General features: G+C 41.6%; 1 long non-coding RNA gene across 1 annotated transcript in view; it reads left to right on the top strand.

Annotated features, from left to right (window-relative positions):
- The window catches only part of LOC149868463 (uncharacterized), a 118,391-nt gene extending 106,125 nt beyond the window's left edge, over positions 1-12,266 (top strand). The window contains exons 4-5 of the long non-coding RNA XR_016441257.1: positions 9,062-9,212; positions 9,758-12,266. This is a non-coding gene — a long non-coding RNA (uncharacterized LOC149868463). The remainder of the gene's footprint in view (positions 1-9,061; positions 9,213-9,757) is intronic.
- The last annotated feature ends 4,435 nt before the right edge of the window (positions 12,267-16,701 follow it).

Below are 16,701 nucleotides of genomic sequence, written 5' to 3'. Positions count from 1 at the left end.
GACAGAGAAAACCGAAGGCAGAAACAAAATTCTCCCAGATCCATCAAAGCCCAAAAAAGTCCCCCAAGCCTGTGTAAACTGTCATTGCTTGACATGGGGTTATACCAATTTACACCGGCCCCTAAGAATCTGCCCCTGTAATAGAAAAAGGTTTCCCATTCAACCTGTACAAAGTTATTTCTAGGAATGTCATACAGTGATGTAGAAACACTGTTCATAAACCACAAGTAGCTACGTATTTTAGGTCCTCAATAGAAAATAGAGTAGGAATTGGCAGGGCAAGAGCAAATACCGCTTATTAAATCCAATACTGTAGTGCTGAAGAGTTGTCCATATCACCAAGATCAGTGTTCAAAGAAGGGTGAAAGTACTGGAATTCAACATCAAGTACAAAACATATATTTACAAAATAACAGAAACATCACCCATAGGAACAGTTAAAACCACGAGGGAGATGTTTGCCCTCCAGTGGTTCTCCAAAGCAAAATAGACTAGAAAACTTTATAACATTGTTTCACACACACACAAACGGTGCTTCTTTTAACTGATTATTTTTCCCTGGAGCACACATTTATTCAAAAACGGCTCGTTCTTTTACTTTGTTTTTAACAGAGGAGGTGCCTCTGTAAAACAGATCTGTTTCTCTCTCTCTTTTTTGAAAACTTGATGGGATGTTGGCATTTAGAAGCTGGTGACTGGTGTGTTATGAGAAACATTAGTTTCTCCACAGTTCGGGTAGTGATTCTAACTTTCCTTAATAAACCTAGTTTGTGACAAATTATTTTTCTGTTCTTAGCAAATCAGCCTAATATTATACACATATACATCTGACAGAAGAGAAGTGTGTGCGTCTGTGTGTGTGTGTGCACGTGTGCGTGCACATGTACACATGCATACATATAGGAAGATTGTGGGGGTTGGACTCTGAAATACAGTTTTGTTATATCAGTGTATTGCTCTGTATTTTCTACGCTGTGAGAGGCTATGAAGAGGTGCGAGAAGATCAAGTGAATGCCACAAAAACAGCCTCAGTGGTCAACCCCATCTATAACTGTTATAATGCTGGAGAAAGTAGACACATATGGAGACAGAGAACGCCCAGTATTTCTCATTCCCATTAATAAGAAGGTGAGTGACAGTAGCTTGCTATCTTGAAGACTGCAGGGAAGAAAAGGTACAATGACCTTAGTCATCTCCACCTAAAAGACTGTCAATCACCATTTGGGAAAAACAGACCCCTAATATTAAGCTAAAGTTTATTGCCTCCATCATTTATTCTCAGGTTTCCTCTGGAGGTTTTTATGGGCCTTAATTACATTTGTTATCAGCATGTCATGCACACCCAACAAAGACTCCACTACACAGGCATTTCCTTCTGTCTCAGGCATATGTCTCAGGCATACACTTTATTTTTATATGTTTTATATTTTATTTTTGTACATATGTACTGGAATAGATCCTTGCAAGGAATCCGGCAGCTTTGTTTTAACAAACTCACTGACACAGGGAAAATCTACTGCAAACTTGCTGTAAACTGTAATCCCAGGTAAATTCTAAAAATGCAGTTAAACATCCTCAGAAGGAAAAGGGTGGAGGTGTGGGTGGAAAATTGATCCCACTCTCCAGATATAGCAACTAGCACTAGTTAATGCCTTGAGAAAAGTGTGTTAGACCTGGCATAGAGTCCTTCTAGCAGACATGGAGAGAATAAAGGTCAGATTGAGACATTAGACGTATACACACCATCTAAGAATCACACTAGGGAGTGCTACAATAGAACATAAATTCCTGTTCAAGTGTGCTATAACCCAGAATAGATATTATATCGCCAGCCTTAGTGTGGTGTTGGGCACACAATAGTAAGTGGACTCAGGGTAGAGGGTTTGTGGCTAGACTGCATACCTCCCTGGCACAGCCCCTTGATAAGGTACACGTGCCCATAGTCACCACCTGCCTTTGGGGCTGCTCCTGGAGTAGTGCAATTAAGGGTGCTACAATGATCACAGCAGATCATGAAATCTTCTCCTAGACAAGCCCATAAAGTCAGGCACATGTTCGCCACAGTCTGAGCCTAAGGGACAATAAGTTTCTTCTGTAGAAAATAGCAGGGCATACTTTGTTCACCCTCAACCCAAATTATGTGGATCCCAAGCTTCTCCAGACATTAGAATGTATTGGGAATTTCTTCTCCTTCAGCTCCAGATTCATGCTTAATTTGTCTTGATATATTTGCGACTAGCAATTTGGTAACAGAGCCAAGCCAAGGAAGCTCTTCATATTGTTTTTCAAAGAAAATCTGTTTTGATGAGGATCTGTGGCATAGAATCATGCTGAACATATTAACCATATCCATCAAACTACAAAGTCGTCATTAAAGCTAGAAATAACAGCGTACTCAAAGCAGTCCAATTTGTTGATGATGCACAATGTGTGTGTTGCACAGAGTGGGAAAGCAAACAGAGAGGCAGTAGCAATTAAAAGCAAAAGAATTTAGATTTACGTAAATGGGGCTTGACATATGGCAAAGTATAGTTCCAAGCTTGCAAATGTAAAATCTTTGTGCTAAAGTCATAGCTAGTCTTCTCTTCCTCCTATGCTTTACAAAAGAAGTTGGCAACCTTTCTCTTAGCACAGCTTGATCCCAAGGCAGGCCGCAGTGTTAAGTATTCTTCCACTAGATGGCAGTGGCACATGCTCATGCTAAAAATACTAAAAGCAGGGTAATAAATGTATGTCTTTTGTCATGAACTCTATGGGTAACTGTATTATATCAGAGGATGTAATACCAGCATACACATTTATACTCCTGTCACATTAAGGGAACCCAATTTGCTTTGTCATTACTGAATAACGGAATCATGATGGCTGGCAATTGTGTTAAAAGTAGCTAAAGCATAATATTTTTTCCAGATCTCAGGTAAGTTTTTAGGTCCACCAGTTTCAAAAAAGAAAAAGAAAATCAAACTAGAAATGATATTTGGTAGCCAGTCATTGCTAGAGAATTAAAAAATTGAACCTATTTTGTGTTTCTACGATTTGTAAAACATGGGTTTTTTTATTACATCTTTTTTGAACCAACTATATATTTGGGAGAGATGTAAGACGAGATTACTGATACAAAGTGCACGTCTTCCACATTTTATGGACCACCGTGGCTACAACAACACTTCAACTCTACCATAACATCTAAGACTGGTGGTATTTCAGAAATGCTTTAGTTGCTATTGTAACATTTAATCTTCCAGAAAAAAATAGCCTGATTTTCAAAAATCTGATCCACATCCTTTGGGGATTTTTGTGCTCAAGATCTGGGCTGGGCCTCTCATCATGAGGATGCAGCATTGTTCGTCTCACAGGTAGAAAGAGAAAAAGGTAGCAAAATATGAAGGAGAGACAAAATAACAATAAGTCTGGCAGAAGAAAGCAAAGACATGTATTTGTGTTCCCTTGGGATAAGTCGTGTCTCTGGTTTAAATACCAAGCCAAAGTAGTTCACATGCCTAATAATTAAAAATTACCTTTGCCTATTATGTCCCTTTGTAGCAGATATGAATGTAATGAGAGTTTTTTGACTGACACAGTGAAAATTGAGTAAGGGACTTCCTGAGCTAAGCTTGTGAGTTATAAACCCATAATGCTGTAGCTGGGGGCTGTAACAGCTGCACCTACCTCCATGGACTGATGCGGGGGGGAGGTGACATAAACAAAGCTGACTTGACCATCTCTTATTTAAGATGTGCTTGTCCTAGAGCAGTGGTCTCCAAACTTTTTTGATCGCGTACCCCTATCAGTAAAAAAATGTTGAGCATGCACCCCCAATATCTGTATATTTATAGAAATAGAAGTTCTAATATTTTCTTCCCGCACCCCAATGAAATGTCTTGCGCACCCCCTGGGGTGTGCGCAACCCACTTTGGAGACCACTGTCCTAGAGGACGTCCACCAAGCACATGCACGCAGAACTACATGGTCGCATGCATACATGCACCCACACTTCACAGGTACAAACCTAAATCCACACACTCCAAAGAACTTAAAATATGTGCATACACTTTAAACAGCTTAACACCTGTGTTAGTAGATGGTTTCTAGTAGACAACAAGCTATTGCATGTGTATTCATAGGTCTTAGCAGGCAGGATAAGGAAAGAGGGTATTTGTGGTTTGTAAATTCCATAAGACCCCAGATGGATTCTGAGACCACACTGACAAGGCTGAGATATAGGTCCTTCACTTCAATGCATTCATGTTCTCACGCAGCCCAGCCAAATTCCCCAACCACCAAAGCTTAATCATAGCCTGCATCTGGCAAATAGAATATAGACATGAGTTGCCATGTCATGGTCCTTACTCAAGGGGCAGTCCTTGACTCCATTTCCCCTCTCCTTATGGGGAATGATATTGAGGCACTGTGTGTGTACACTGGACCAGCCAAACACCTGGAATCAGGTAACTTGTTTGAAAGATCCTCTCCACCATGACAGCATGGAAAACAGATGACCCTCAAGGTTCCTTCTAACCCTGTGCTTCTATGATTCAAGCAGGCACAGAAGGACACAACCCCCCTACCCCCCTGCCCAGTGATCCTCTCCCTGCCCTACACAGTAGGCACATCTACCCAAGATGCTGTCCAGTGGGTACTGCTTGTTTATTTAGTATTTGTATAAGCAAGTACCAAATAAATGAACAGTAACCAGAGTTACTGCGCAGTAGCGCCAACTCATGTCTTTTAAGTGATGCTATTGTTCAGTAACCTATTATAAGGCACAGTAGCGTATTAGCACTGTCCATGCTGAGATGCAATAATGTGCAGTATTATATTTAGCTACTGTGCAGCCAGCATCTCATGGAGATGCACCAGTGACCACCAATCTATGACATTTTCCCCTCACCTAGATCCTGCCCTTTCTCTTCTCTTTCTGCATGTTACCTCAAATCCTCCCTTGTCCCTATTCCTTACCAACCCTGGTCTTCCTCTGCTTTTGATGCTCAGACAATTTATGCAGCACTGTGAGAGGATGTGAGCCCTTAACCAAGAATATTAAGGACTCAGAATAAGCAGGCTGTGTGATTCATCTAAAGCCAGCTCCCATCCTGAAGGTAGTGACATTTTTACGCACACAACAAAAGCCTCCATAAGTGTCGGTATGTTCATGACTCCAGAACATTGTCTTTTTGCTTGGGCTTTGGTTTAATCTAGAAAGTTATCAGCCTTGGATTTCTGCCTGCCTGGGATAAAGAGATAAATGTTTCACCCAACTTCATTTCTGTCATCAATCCACTGCTGTTTGGGATTCAGCCTCTGACTAATATCATCTGTAGTCAAGGAATGTGATTGCATGTCTGCTGTTGGCATGGTTATGCTTTTTTGACCTTTACTATCCAGACTGTAGCAACTTACATAATAATTGTGAAGGGCAGCTGCCAAATGAGTTACCAGAGGTATGCTTTTAGCTCATCTTTTAGACCTTTAGTTATACTAGAAATTTCCAAATATGAACATTGGTAACTCTTCTGCTCACTGACATATTAGAAATATTTGTCTTTTCATTTTACTGTTGTTGACAGAAAACATACATAGGGCCATAAACATATACAGAGCTTTGCAAACCTAGAAGAAGATACATTCCCTACACCAAAAGAGGATTTAAGTTACACATGGCAAACAAACACACACATACAACACTTCAGCCATTAATGGCCTCATTTTCAGAGTGCTCTACAAACACTAACTAAATAACTTTTTCAACACCTTGCTGAAAGGCCACAGAGGGAATTATTCAGTGTTTGGATTAGAAATCAAGCTTTCTTTTATACCAGGATTAGGATCTGACCGACAGCCCACACCTTTCTCTCTACCCAAATGATTGTGAATTCAGAGAGGTCCTGAGTGTCAGGGTTATGTCTCGAGGTGGCTCCAAAAAGGACAAAATAAATTAACTTGAAAAAGGCTGAATAAAACCAGACATTTGGGGTATTTAGCCTACTTGTAGATTCAGAATAGACAGTGGAAATGAGAATAGCCTACAATAATAATAAATATTATAATAGTCTTAAGTCTTTCTCAGTACATCTGCCTGAAACTGACTGTATTTCAGTTAATAACTACCTGCATTTCATTAATTGTGGCCTTGTGTCCTAAGAACAAGATTATTAAATGTTCCCTGGTAAAATCACACAAAGATGTTCCCTCCTATTGTATTGGATCTATCAGGGTCATTCTCAAGCTACTGGTTAGGCCTTGTTTGAGTTGCTATTTCTCCCATATTTATACCCACTAGGCACAACAAAATAAACTATGAGGTCAAGGGCACATACTCATGTTTTTTAGTGGTTTTACTTGTTTACTGGTAACCTTGAGGATTTGGGATTTGATTGCAGTTGCTGCTTTTGATTAACACCATATATTCCTCAGGACTATGCAGTGGTAGCCAAATCTAAGAAATGTGAATGACATTTAACTGGCAGAGAATGTATTACTGACAAACACACAACACACTGGCTATATTGTAATTGTACCATCTGGGAGAGCAAGGACTGAAAGGAAATAAGCACAAACAGGTGTTAATGTTAGCCCCTTAAGGGTCATTAATGAAGTAGGGTGACTGACAAATACTGAAAAAGCCCACACACAAATCTGGGCAACTATTAAGAAGAAGGGGTGAGTCCAGCGAACATAAGAGCATACTAATTTAAAATGCAAATAGCTCTGCACAATCCTGCTCCTGACTTCATCTCAACTCCTCACTCCCCTCCTTACCCCACCACTTCTAATTACCTTTTGAGTACTCCTCTTCCTCTTACTTTAGTCCTATTCCTCCAGCCTCAAAATCCCTCTCAATGCCAGTGCCAAGACACAACTTTCCCAAGAACTCTGTACTTGCTTTACAATCTATTACCTTCCACAAAGAAGGGTTTCTTCACGTAATCCTCTGAAGAGCAATCCTGAATCAGTTTGAGATGAATTTACTGTCAGTCACCCTGTACATTTTGGTCAGAGTGGCATTTGTTTGTTTAGGCTTTCAGCTCCTCAAGGCATTTCATTCTATGGCAAAAGTAAAGGGCATTGCCCTGAAAGAGTTTGTGGTCAAAGTCCACTAAATCTCCATATCCTTAATCCTGCCCTGACAGGTCCCTACGGAGCTCCTGGTGGAATTCAAACTTGCTTAACTTGCCCCAGAAGGAAATTCTGAAAAAGAGCTGGTGAGAGCAATACCAGTTGTCTTTCACTGCAGTGACCTCTCCCACACCCAGGGTCCAGAGTGGCCTGGGGAGCTGCTATTTTTACAGCTCTGCAGCATCAGGGCTAGGGACAGAAGTTACACATAAACCAGTTTAAGTGATCAGAAACTGGTTAAAAACTGTAACAGAACTTAAGTTCAGTGTACATAAAGCAGTTTCAAAATGGCCAAAACTGGTTTACGATAAACCTGGTTGAATGTAGTAGCAGACTTAACTGATTTGGGTCAAACCAGTTAATTGAACTTCTGTCTCAGAACCCTTCCTGGTTCAAGTTAAATCAGAGTCCCCCAACATCCCAGCATGCTTTTCAGCCCTGGGCTAGGCTGGGCTGGGTTGGGCTGTCTGCTCCAGAGAGCAGAGCTAGCCCTGTCCCTCTCCTCCCTGGCTGAAACTCCAGCTGGCTGAGAAGGCGATAGAGACTCCAGGCACAGCAGCATCTGCCTGGCTTCCCCCTACCCCATCTTCCCTCTTCTCCCACAGCAGGGACCCCAGCAGCATAGCAACACTACCCACCCACATGCTAGTTAATGCTGAGAGGTGTCTGTATGTGTGTCTCCAATTTCACTGGAACAAAGGCGGACAGAACAGTGTCCACTTAGGACTTTTTGGAACTAATCAAGAGGTCAGCTGGTAATGTCTCTCCGTTCTTCCTTACAAATGCCTTGGAAAACGCTGTTTAAAAAGAGCTGGAGCTAATAACAGAGGCTTTTGTTTTCTTGATGACCTAATCAGCTTTGTGTTCTGACAAGCTCCCTGCTGGCTGTCGGCTTGCTTCAAAAGCCACAATCTGTCAATATTCAAGAGGGGACAGAGAGAGGTGTGAGAATGACCTGGTTTGCAATGCGTGAAACCTGTGAGTGCCGTCAGTTTGCTGCACACAGTATGAAGAAGCAGGGAGAGGGAGATTGGAATCTCAGTATCATGGACAGATTCATGTACTTTACACAAGCAGTCCTCCCTCCCCCCACCCTCCCTTTGCCTAGGGTGCTAGTAAGGGTCGAAGTCTGGCAACACTCCCCGCCTCTTGAGCAGCAAGTGGGAGAAAAGCTAGGCAAGGACTGCTTCCCCCTCCCTCTTCAGGCACACCCCAGCTGGGGACTGTGAAGGCCAGGGTGGGGGTTTAAACCTCTCCTTAATCATAGTATCCTGCTGGGGCCTGCCCATGCCCCCCACACCTTCAGCTCAGCACTATAAAGGGGAAGGGAGGGCATGCTCTTGGGCCCCACCCCTCTCCAGCTTCTAGCCTGAGCCATTGCAGGTATGTGACTGCATTTCCTGAATCAAATGTGAATGTCTATTCACTTGAAAATTGGTTCAATCTCTGCAGGTCCCCAGCCCCAAGGTTGATAACAGTCAAATCCCCAGGCCAGAAAAAGTGCACCTGAAGGGTGATTACAGAGAAGATGTAGATAAACTATTCTTTGTGACTGTAGAGGACAGGACTAAGAGCAATGGACTCAAACTGCAGCAGAGGAAATGTAGGTGGGAGATTAGAAAGAACTTTCTGACAATGAGGGTGGAAATTTGGCTGGGATGATTTTTAGTCAGGGATGATCCTGTCTTGAGCAGTAGGCTGGACTAGATGTCGTCACAAGGTCCCTTCCAGCCCTATTTTCCTATGATCCTATGATCTTGTAATGAGTGATGTTTTCCTTACCTTGTCTAAGTTGAACACAGCTAAAATGAAAATGTGGGGGGTTTATCCCCCTTATATCATGTCACTGAAGATACAAAGCAAATGTGTTGGTATTTAACACGCAGAAATCCAGGAAGGCATAATAGTTTGTGGTTGCTGACTGATCTGTCTCTGTCCTTTCCAGTAAGATCTATCTTGATGGACTTCTCTGCAACTCTTACTTCCAAAAGGAATGCAGTCACCAGGCTCCTATGCCACAGCTATGGATGTCTCAGCAAAAGCTAAAAAAGACGAAAATGAAACATTCTGGAGAGAGAAAGAGCACTGACATCTATGTAAGTCAGAGACATAGCAACGTCAAATTTCATTTTTAACAGCAAGCAAGTGCAGGAAAATTGGAAACACTCTTAGTCAGAAGTTTTAGCTGAGTTGCACCTGCAGAAAAGTTAGCCCCACGTCTCTGGGTCTTATTGAATTCCAAGCACCTTACTGTGACTAGGCTGATAACATCCACATACTTTTTTCATTTGTAATCTTATAAACATATAATTAAGTAATTACCTTTCAGCAAAACCTTAGCAGTGCGCCTTTAATGCCTTGTGTAAACCATAACTGAACAAAAGACTTACAGGAAAGTAAAGAAAAATTAGAGGCAACCATTATATTTTAATCCCTGAGCAAGAAGCTCTGAGACCTGGTTGATCTCTTTCTATACTGTGTTTTTTTCTCTACACAAGATTTATGATCTCTTACACTGAAAAAGTAGATTAAAGAACATTTTAGGATTTCAAAGACAAGTGGCTCAGATGTAAGAATTTCTTTTTGTGCTTTTCCATAATCATACATTTTTTAGTTACTTGATCATGTCCTATTTCCACAGAATCCATGCCTTGTTCAGGAACACATCAGGGTTCTATAGTGAATGAGGATGCACTTTGTTGGACCCCAGCTAATTTGCTGCAGAACTTGGAAAATATGTAGAGGTGATGCGATTTATGGAGACATTAATTTTTGTATTTCCTAACATTCAAGTCCTTAATTTTCCCTCTTTAGCTTCCTTTCACCGTTGTCTTTGGATGTATTTTCCTAATTCAAAAATTAAGAGAAAATAGAAGTGTCCTCATAAAGTGTCCCCATCCTGCTTCATTATAAAGGTTCACACCAGAGTATTTCAGCTAAAAATATAACTTGCTGCAGCACCAGGGTTATACATGTTATACATGATGGGCTAAATTTTATTCCCCTGTATGTGGTCAAATGGCAGTTTTCCAGCCATGAAAGTGACACCTGCAGTTTGCAAGTCTATTATCTGTGCAGTGTGGATGCATGACTGTCCACATGGCCGGACAGTTATATGGCTATGTAGCCACATACCAGAGTATAAGTCTCGAAAAACTCAAGAGGGGGAGGAGAAGGAACCCCAGCCTGCATTTAAGCCCCAGTAGATGCATGGTGGGGGTGCTTGCCCAGGAAATGCCAGATCTGGATGTTAGGCCTCCCTCTGCCAGAGGAGGTTTGCATAAGGTAGCATTACTGAGTGGGGGGCAACTAGGGCAGCAGCTCCAAGGCACTGCCTTTGTAGGGGGCACAAAAGCAGCTGTTGCTGAAGCTCTATGCAATCACCACAGTAGGAGCCAGCACTTCTCCAGGCACCATGTGACTGCCCCAGGTGCAGATCTGTGCTGTTCTACCTCTGGGGGTTTGAACCTGTATCTCTCTGACTTCCCACCATAGTACTCTCCAAGCTATAGGTTATGCATTATATATTTCTTACTTCCAGTGGGACAGAAAATTCCCTAGTGCACTGCTCTCTATCCATTTTATCCAGTAAACAATAAATTCAGGATACAGTAGCTTCAAAGACTACTATTTTGACCAAGCGTAGGCTAATTTTTATGTCGGCAAAATGCACCTCACTGACATAAGGGCAATACTCCCCACATCTAAATTATACCTTTGCTGCAAAGTGTACAGGCACAAGACCTTCTCAAGAAAACTTTTAACAAGAGTAAAAAAAATGTGTTTTCCTCTAAATTCGTTGTCACAAATGGAAGAACTATTATAGCTTAATCTTATTATCTTATATATATATCAGCCTGAGGCAGACAGCCTGGAAATTTTCAGTCCAAAGAGTTAAATTTGGAAAATTTACAGGCAATTGAAAAAAAGTATATATAATAAAAAGTGTCAGACAACTGTTAACTACAGGCAACTCAACCAGGTCTACCTACTATGAAATGTAACTGAAATAAAAACAACCGTTCCAAAGAACAGCTGTGAAACGTCTGGTCTTATAACTGATATATGTTATGTTTTATAACTGGTAGAACTTCTGAAATGTCTGACTTAATGAAACCTGTTCTTCCAAATATTTATAAAATAGTCATGATTTGCCCAAAAGAGTAAATTTAAAAAACAACATTAATGACAAGCCAACAGTATTTGGAGAGTTAAATGATAGATGTGCCAAGTACAGAGACAGACATCATATAATCTTTCTTACACACTGACAAGAAATTCCACTGGCAGCTCTCTCCCTTTTCATCATTAGATGCTCAAGTGTGCTTTGGGTAGTTTTAACTAGCTCTCATACAGGTATAACCCAATATGCTTCTCATAATCTCTGAAAAGCTAGGCAAATAGTGTGCATTCTTGATTTATTTAATTGGTACAATCAATTTCCCTTCTTACTAAGTATGTAAGGTATCTTACTAGGTATCTTATTCCATATTCTAGAAACAGCAGAGGTAATAAGGAAATTTGAATTAGAAATCCATAATCTATGTACATCTTAAGTCTCCAAGGTTCGCCACAGAAGTAGTCAATATTATCAAATGAAATACTCTTCTACATTGCGCATTCTCTTCAGATTATATTTTATAAAAAATTAACCATTATAAGCCCAAGGCAAGCAATGGGCAAGATACTAGGGAAGAATGATTCCCATAAGAGTGGTCGTACCCTTTCATGTCACTGATCTAGCCTTCTTTATACTTTTGAGACTGAGATTTAGTGCTTCTCTTTTAGAAAAAATCAAGACGCTCCTCTTTTTGTAAAGATCATTTCTCCCTTTTTTAACATGGCACTTAGAGATCTGGAGTGGATCATTCAAAAGAAGAGCAGTGTAGACCTGCAAGGACTGAATTATTATGGAAGTTTAAAAGAGTTTGACTTTTGCAAGCTACAGCCAATGAAACAATGCCCAAGCCAAAGTTTGGATAACAGTCTACAAATATAGCACAGCTATAAAGACCAAAGGAGAAGAGAGGCAAGGGTTGTTTATCTTTTACTTGGATCAGTTGTATTCAATTGTGTCTTCAACTGCTGGGAGAGATGGTAGACAAGCTTTCAAGCACAAAGCGCTTTTCTGCAACTCTGGGAAAGAAGCAGACACAACTCAAGCTAAATAGCAGAAAAAGCAATGGCTTGTGTATATTTTATTGTGCAACTCAGTAAAAAGTATTACCAAAAAAGAAATATTTGCTTCTCATATATTTCCTTGGCCATCAGAGCTGTAGCACTCCAGCCCTACTACAAGGTAGAAAAGGATTTATTTAGAATACTACAGAGATATGTAAGTAGGAAAATACTATAAAATTAAGAAAGAGAAAACAGGATATTAGAAGAAGACATTACCTGATGGTGAAATGAATTAGTCTACGGATTAGTTGCTCAAGGGAAATGGCAAGGGAAATGGCAAATATTTCGGGCATTTAAAAGGGTGGACACTTAGTTCAAATTGTGATATGTAGAAAGTCTGCTGTACACTTCCTTGGATGAGCTAAGTGTCCATGATTTGGTTATGAGTGTAACACATGCCTCTTTTAAGCCCCTTTACACAGCCAATTGCGCATGTAGTGGTCTTGGTATAAATGACATCTGGGACCTTTAAAGCCAATGTAGATGTTGAAAACTGGACAAATTTGAGAAAATATATTTACTGGAGATAATTATGACAGAGATGCTTGGAATGCACTCTTGATTTCTTTCAAACTGATCCATACCACTAAACACCCTCATTTTGATTGGTTGTTCTTTGTGGCAATATCACAGGAGAGGCCACAGAAAATGAACCCCTGAAGCATTCGTCCTGAGATTCTGTAATGGCAGACAACATGGAAAACCTTGACTAGCTGTCACCTGTGCTTTCTTGCTCTGGGGATAATCAGCTCTGGATATCAGTCTCCAGGAAATCTATGCACCAGCTTAGGAACCTTAAAACTGATTTATAAGAAGCAAAAACAAAGCAACCAGTAGAGCTGACAAACTCATCTCGATACACAGAAAACAAAACAGTAACACACCAACACACACAACCAGAACAGAGCCCTTATTGTTCAGACATACTTAGCATATGGAAAATAAATTTGTGTTAAAAGAGTTGGCCTAAGCTCTGTCCTTCATTACAATGCCACCTGGACAATAGTTTAGTTAAGTTAAACAGGCCAGAGAAACATCTGTATCCGGCTTTGGTAAATCCAGAATATGGCAATAGCACCACTGCGTGGTGGATTTAGAGAGCAACTACTTCGCAACAGTACATCGTTTAGTAGGAAAGAAAAACAGTAAAAGGTGGCTCAAACAGGTGGAGATAAAGAAATACAAATAATAACATTATTTTACAATATTAAATTATAGTAAATGGATTATATCCCGTTCTCTGCTAGACTTGCATAAATCCAGTTAAAGAACTCCCTCACTTTAGACTAGTGTAACTGAGGTTATAATTTGGTTCACTTAGCACTCATAAGAGGTCTGGTCCCACTCAATTCACATACAAAATTTCTGTTCATGTAACTGGGAGTTTCATATGTGAAGTGAACCAAGAACAGATGCCTTGCATTGCACCAAAGCATAGTTTCAGCTCTCCAAATCAAATCTTTGATTCACATCTGCAGCTCCCATTAGCAGCCCAGGCAAAATTAGAAAGGGACAGTTCAAAGGTCAGAAATAAAGCACAGAATTTCAAATGCTTACTTCAATCCTTATCTGAGCCTCTTGGCTCTGCAAGAGCTAGGCTAGAAAGAACAGGCTTTCTGGCAAGATTTCCAGTACTTCCTGATGCTGGTGAAACAAGAAATTATGACTTAAATTTAGAGTTTTAAAATCTCCCCAGCTGAGTGACTGGCCCCAGTTAGGATACATCTGCCAGTTGGCTGGACTCAGTTTTGACTTAGGTGTCAGTACTACAGCTAGTAATCCACCCTGCTGGAGCATTCAGGGGTTTAAGTAGCCGCATCCACTTCATTTCCTGCTCCAGCAACTTCAGGGACCCATTCCACATGAAAGGAGTGTGATGGTATGTGCTGACTTTCTGAGTAGATTCCCACAGGACAGTGAGACCATCCCAACAATAAGAGATGGCAATAAACACTATCAGTGTGTGCTTTCTGCACAAAAAAAACCCCCCAACAACTGAATCAAATGTGTGTTCTGCAGATGTGCAGCTGGTGTGTATTTTTAATTACATTGAAGCTTGTTTCTAAAGTATTTGTGCCTTGTAGACCAAGCAGCTCTACAGGCAGTAGTAGCACAGGAGCCTCCAAGTACAAAGAGGCAGTATGCCCACAGCTATTCCTCTTTGTCCAAAGCTGTTCCATTCACTCAATTCCAGTAGCAATGATCTAGCACAGGTTGCGAATTCGGGTGTAGTGATTCTTAGTGTTGCCACGCCTCCACTCATCCTGTCATATATATAAAATTCTATACAGGTTTCCCTCAATTTATGCAGGTTCTTTATATGCAAATACACTTTTATGCAATGAGCATATTTAGACCCATAATTTGTTATATGCAAGGTAAATTCACTCTTATGTGATCAGTATAGAAGCCACCCCTGCCCAAGCAGGTAAGTCTGTGGGGCAAGGAGAAAAGGCCGTCACCACAGCTCCAGCTGCAGCAGTCCAGGGAGCAGCTGGCACCAGCAGCCTGCAGCCTCTCAGCTACACCTTGCTCCACCTGTCCCCCCACACCTGGGATCTGTTCCCACTCACCTCTGCTCCTGGGCTACACCATGCCCTGGTGCAGGCAACTGGTGTTAGCGGCTCCTGGGGCCACTCCAGCATGGGCTGGGGTGAATTCTGCGCCCTGTGCCACCCAGGGTTCTGCTTGTCCACGCTCACCCCAACACATGCTGGAGTGGACCTGGAAGCAGCCTGCACCAGGGCACAACACAGCCCAGAATAGAGGTGAGTGGGGACAGGCGGAGCCCAGGCACGAGGGGACAGGCAGAGCACAGTGCAGCCCAGTGGCTGCCAGCTCTTGTGGCGGTCGCTCCCAGGGCCGCTGTGACAAGGGCTGGGGTGAGTGCCTCTCTATTCCTTCTGCTTTGCTGCCTTGTGCACCTCCACGAGTGGCACCCTTCCCCCCACCCCTTCCCTAGTCCCAGCCTCACTCCCTCCCTCTCTCTTTCCCTCACCACCATGGGAACCTATCCCTATTTGTTACATTATAAAGTGGGTTTGCTTTAGGCAAATTTGATTTATGCACCATTTTCTGGGAACACACGTACCTCATAAATCGATGGAAACCTGTATATATGAAAAAAAATTATGGACTTTCCCAACTCCCTCTGCCTGTGTATGTGTGTGTGTGTGTGGGGGGGGGGTGTATGCGCACACATACATACAGTATACATACATATACATATAGTGCCTACTACAGTTGGGCACTGGCCTTTTGGTCCTGACACAATGCTGCTGATAACAACAACCCCTCTACCTAAAAGTTATTGAATCCTTTTCATTTGAAATGTATGAATTTCCTCTCAGATCACACATCGCTGAAGACCAAATGGAATGAAAGCCCCGAAAATGCCATAGAACATTTGATAAAACCTTAGCAATTCAGTTTCCACTTCCAAGAAGATCAGAGTTGTGTTAAATAAGGAGCTGAAGGCAGACATGCCATATAACCAAACTATTCCAACTCTCTAAAATAGCACTTGGTTCTGGTTCAGTTGAGTATTCAGGGGAAGGTTTGGGTCATTTCCTATTTTACTCCAAATGGTACATCATCCTTAGATAGGATGACAAAACGACATGATTTTTCATATCCCTAAGCTCCTCCTCTGAAAAAAGAAATGTGTCAAGTTTGACATTGTATCAGACAGCCAAAATGCCTTTGCTTTGGATATGTATGATCTTCTTGTTTGTTGAACAGCTGGACAGCTTTCATCAGGGTTCACATCTTATTTGATCTAATTCTCATACAAAGAGGTGTCACTACTTTCTTTCTTCAGCACTTAGGAGGAATGTAAGTAATGTTGCCAATGCCCCTTCCTCTCCCCCTCCAAAAAAATCAAGGGAGAAGAAATGGAATGAAAAAAAAACTGCTATCCGAAAAGGAATGAAATGCTGTATCACCACTAAGTATCTGAAAAAAATAGCAACTTTATTGCATCAGAAAGATTGAGCTGCATAATAAGAATTCAACAATTTAAAGTCTAACTATTCAGACCTTTGAACATGAAATTATGAATAAAACAAAGAAACAGATTACAGATATTGGTCTGCTTCATAGTTTCATAGTTTCTAGGGTCGGAAGGGACCTGAGCAGATCATCTAGTCAGACCCCCTGCCATGGCAGGAAAGAATACTGGGGTCAAACGACCCCAGCAAGATGTTCATCCAACCTCCTCTTAAACACCCCCAGGGTAGAAGCCTGCACCACTTCTCTTGGAAGTTGGTTCAGACCCTAGCTGCCCTGACCGTGAAGTAGCGCCTCCTGATTTCATAGATTTCATAGACATCAGGGCTGGAAGGGACCTCGGGAGATCATCAAGTCCAGCCCCCTGCCCAAAAGGCAGGAAGTCAGCTGGGGTCG

Source organism: Crocodylus siamensis, chromosome 3, assembly GCF_052110815.1.
Source record: "Crocodylus siamensis isolate JL-2025a chromosome 3, ASM5211081v1, whole genome shotgun sequence".
NCBI classification, from domain to species: Eukaryota; Metazoa; Chordata; order Crocodylia; family Crocodylidae; genus Crocodylus; species Crocodylus siamensis.
The sequence above is the reverse complement of the archived record's forward strand: the minus strand, read 5'-3'. Positions and strand labels throughout refer to the sequence as shown.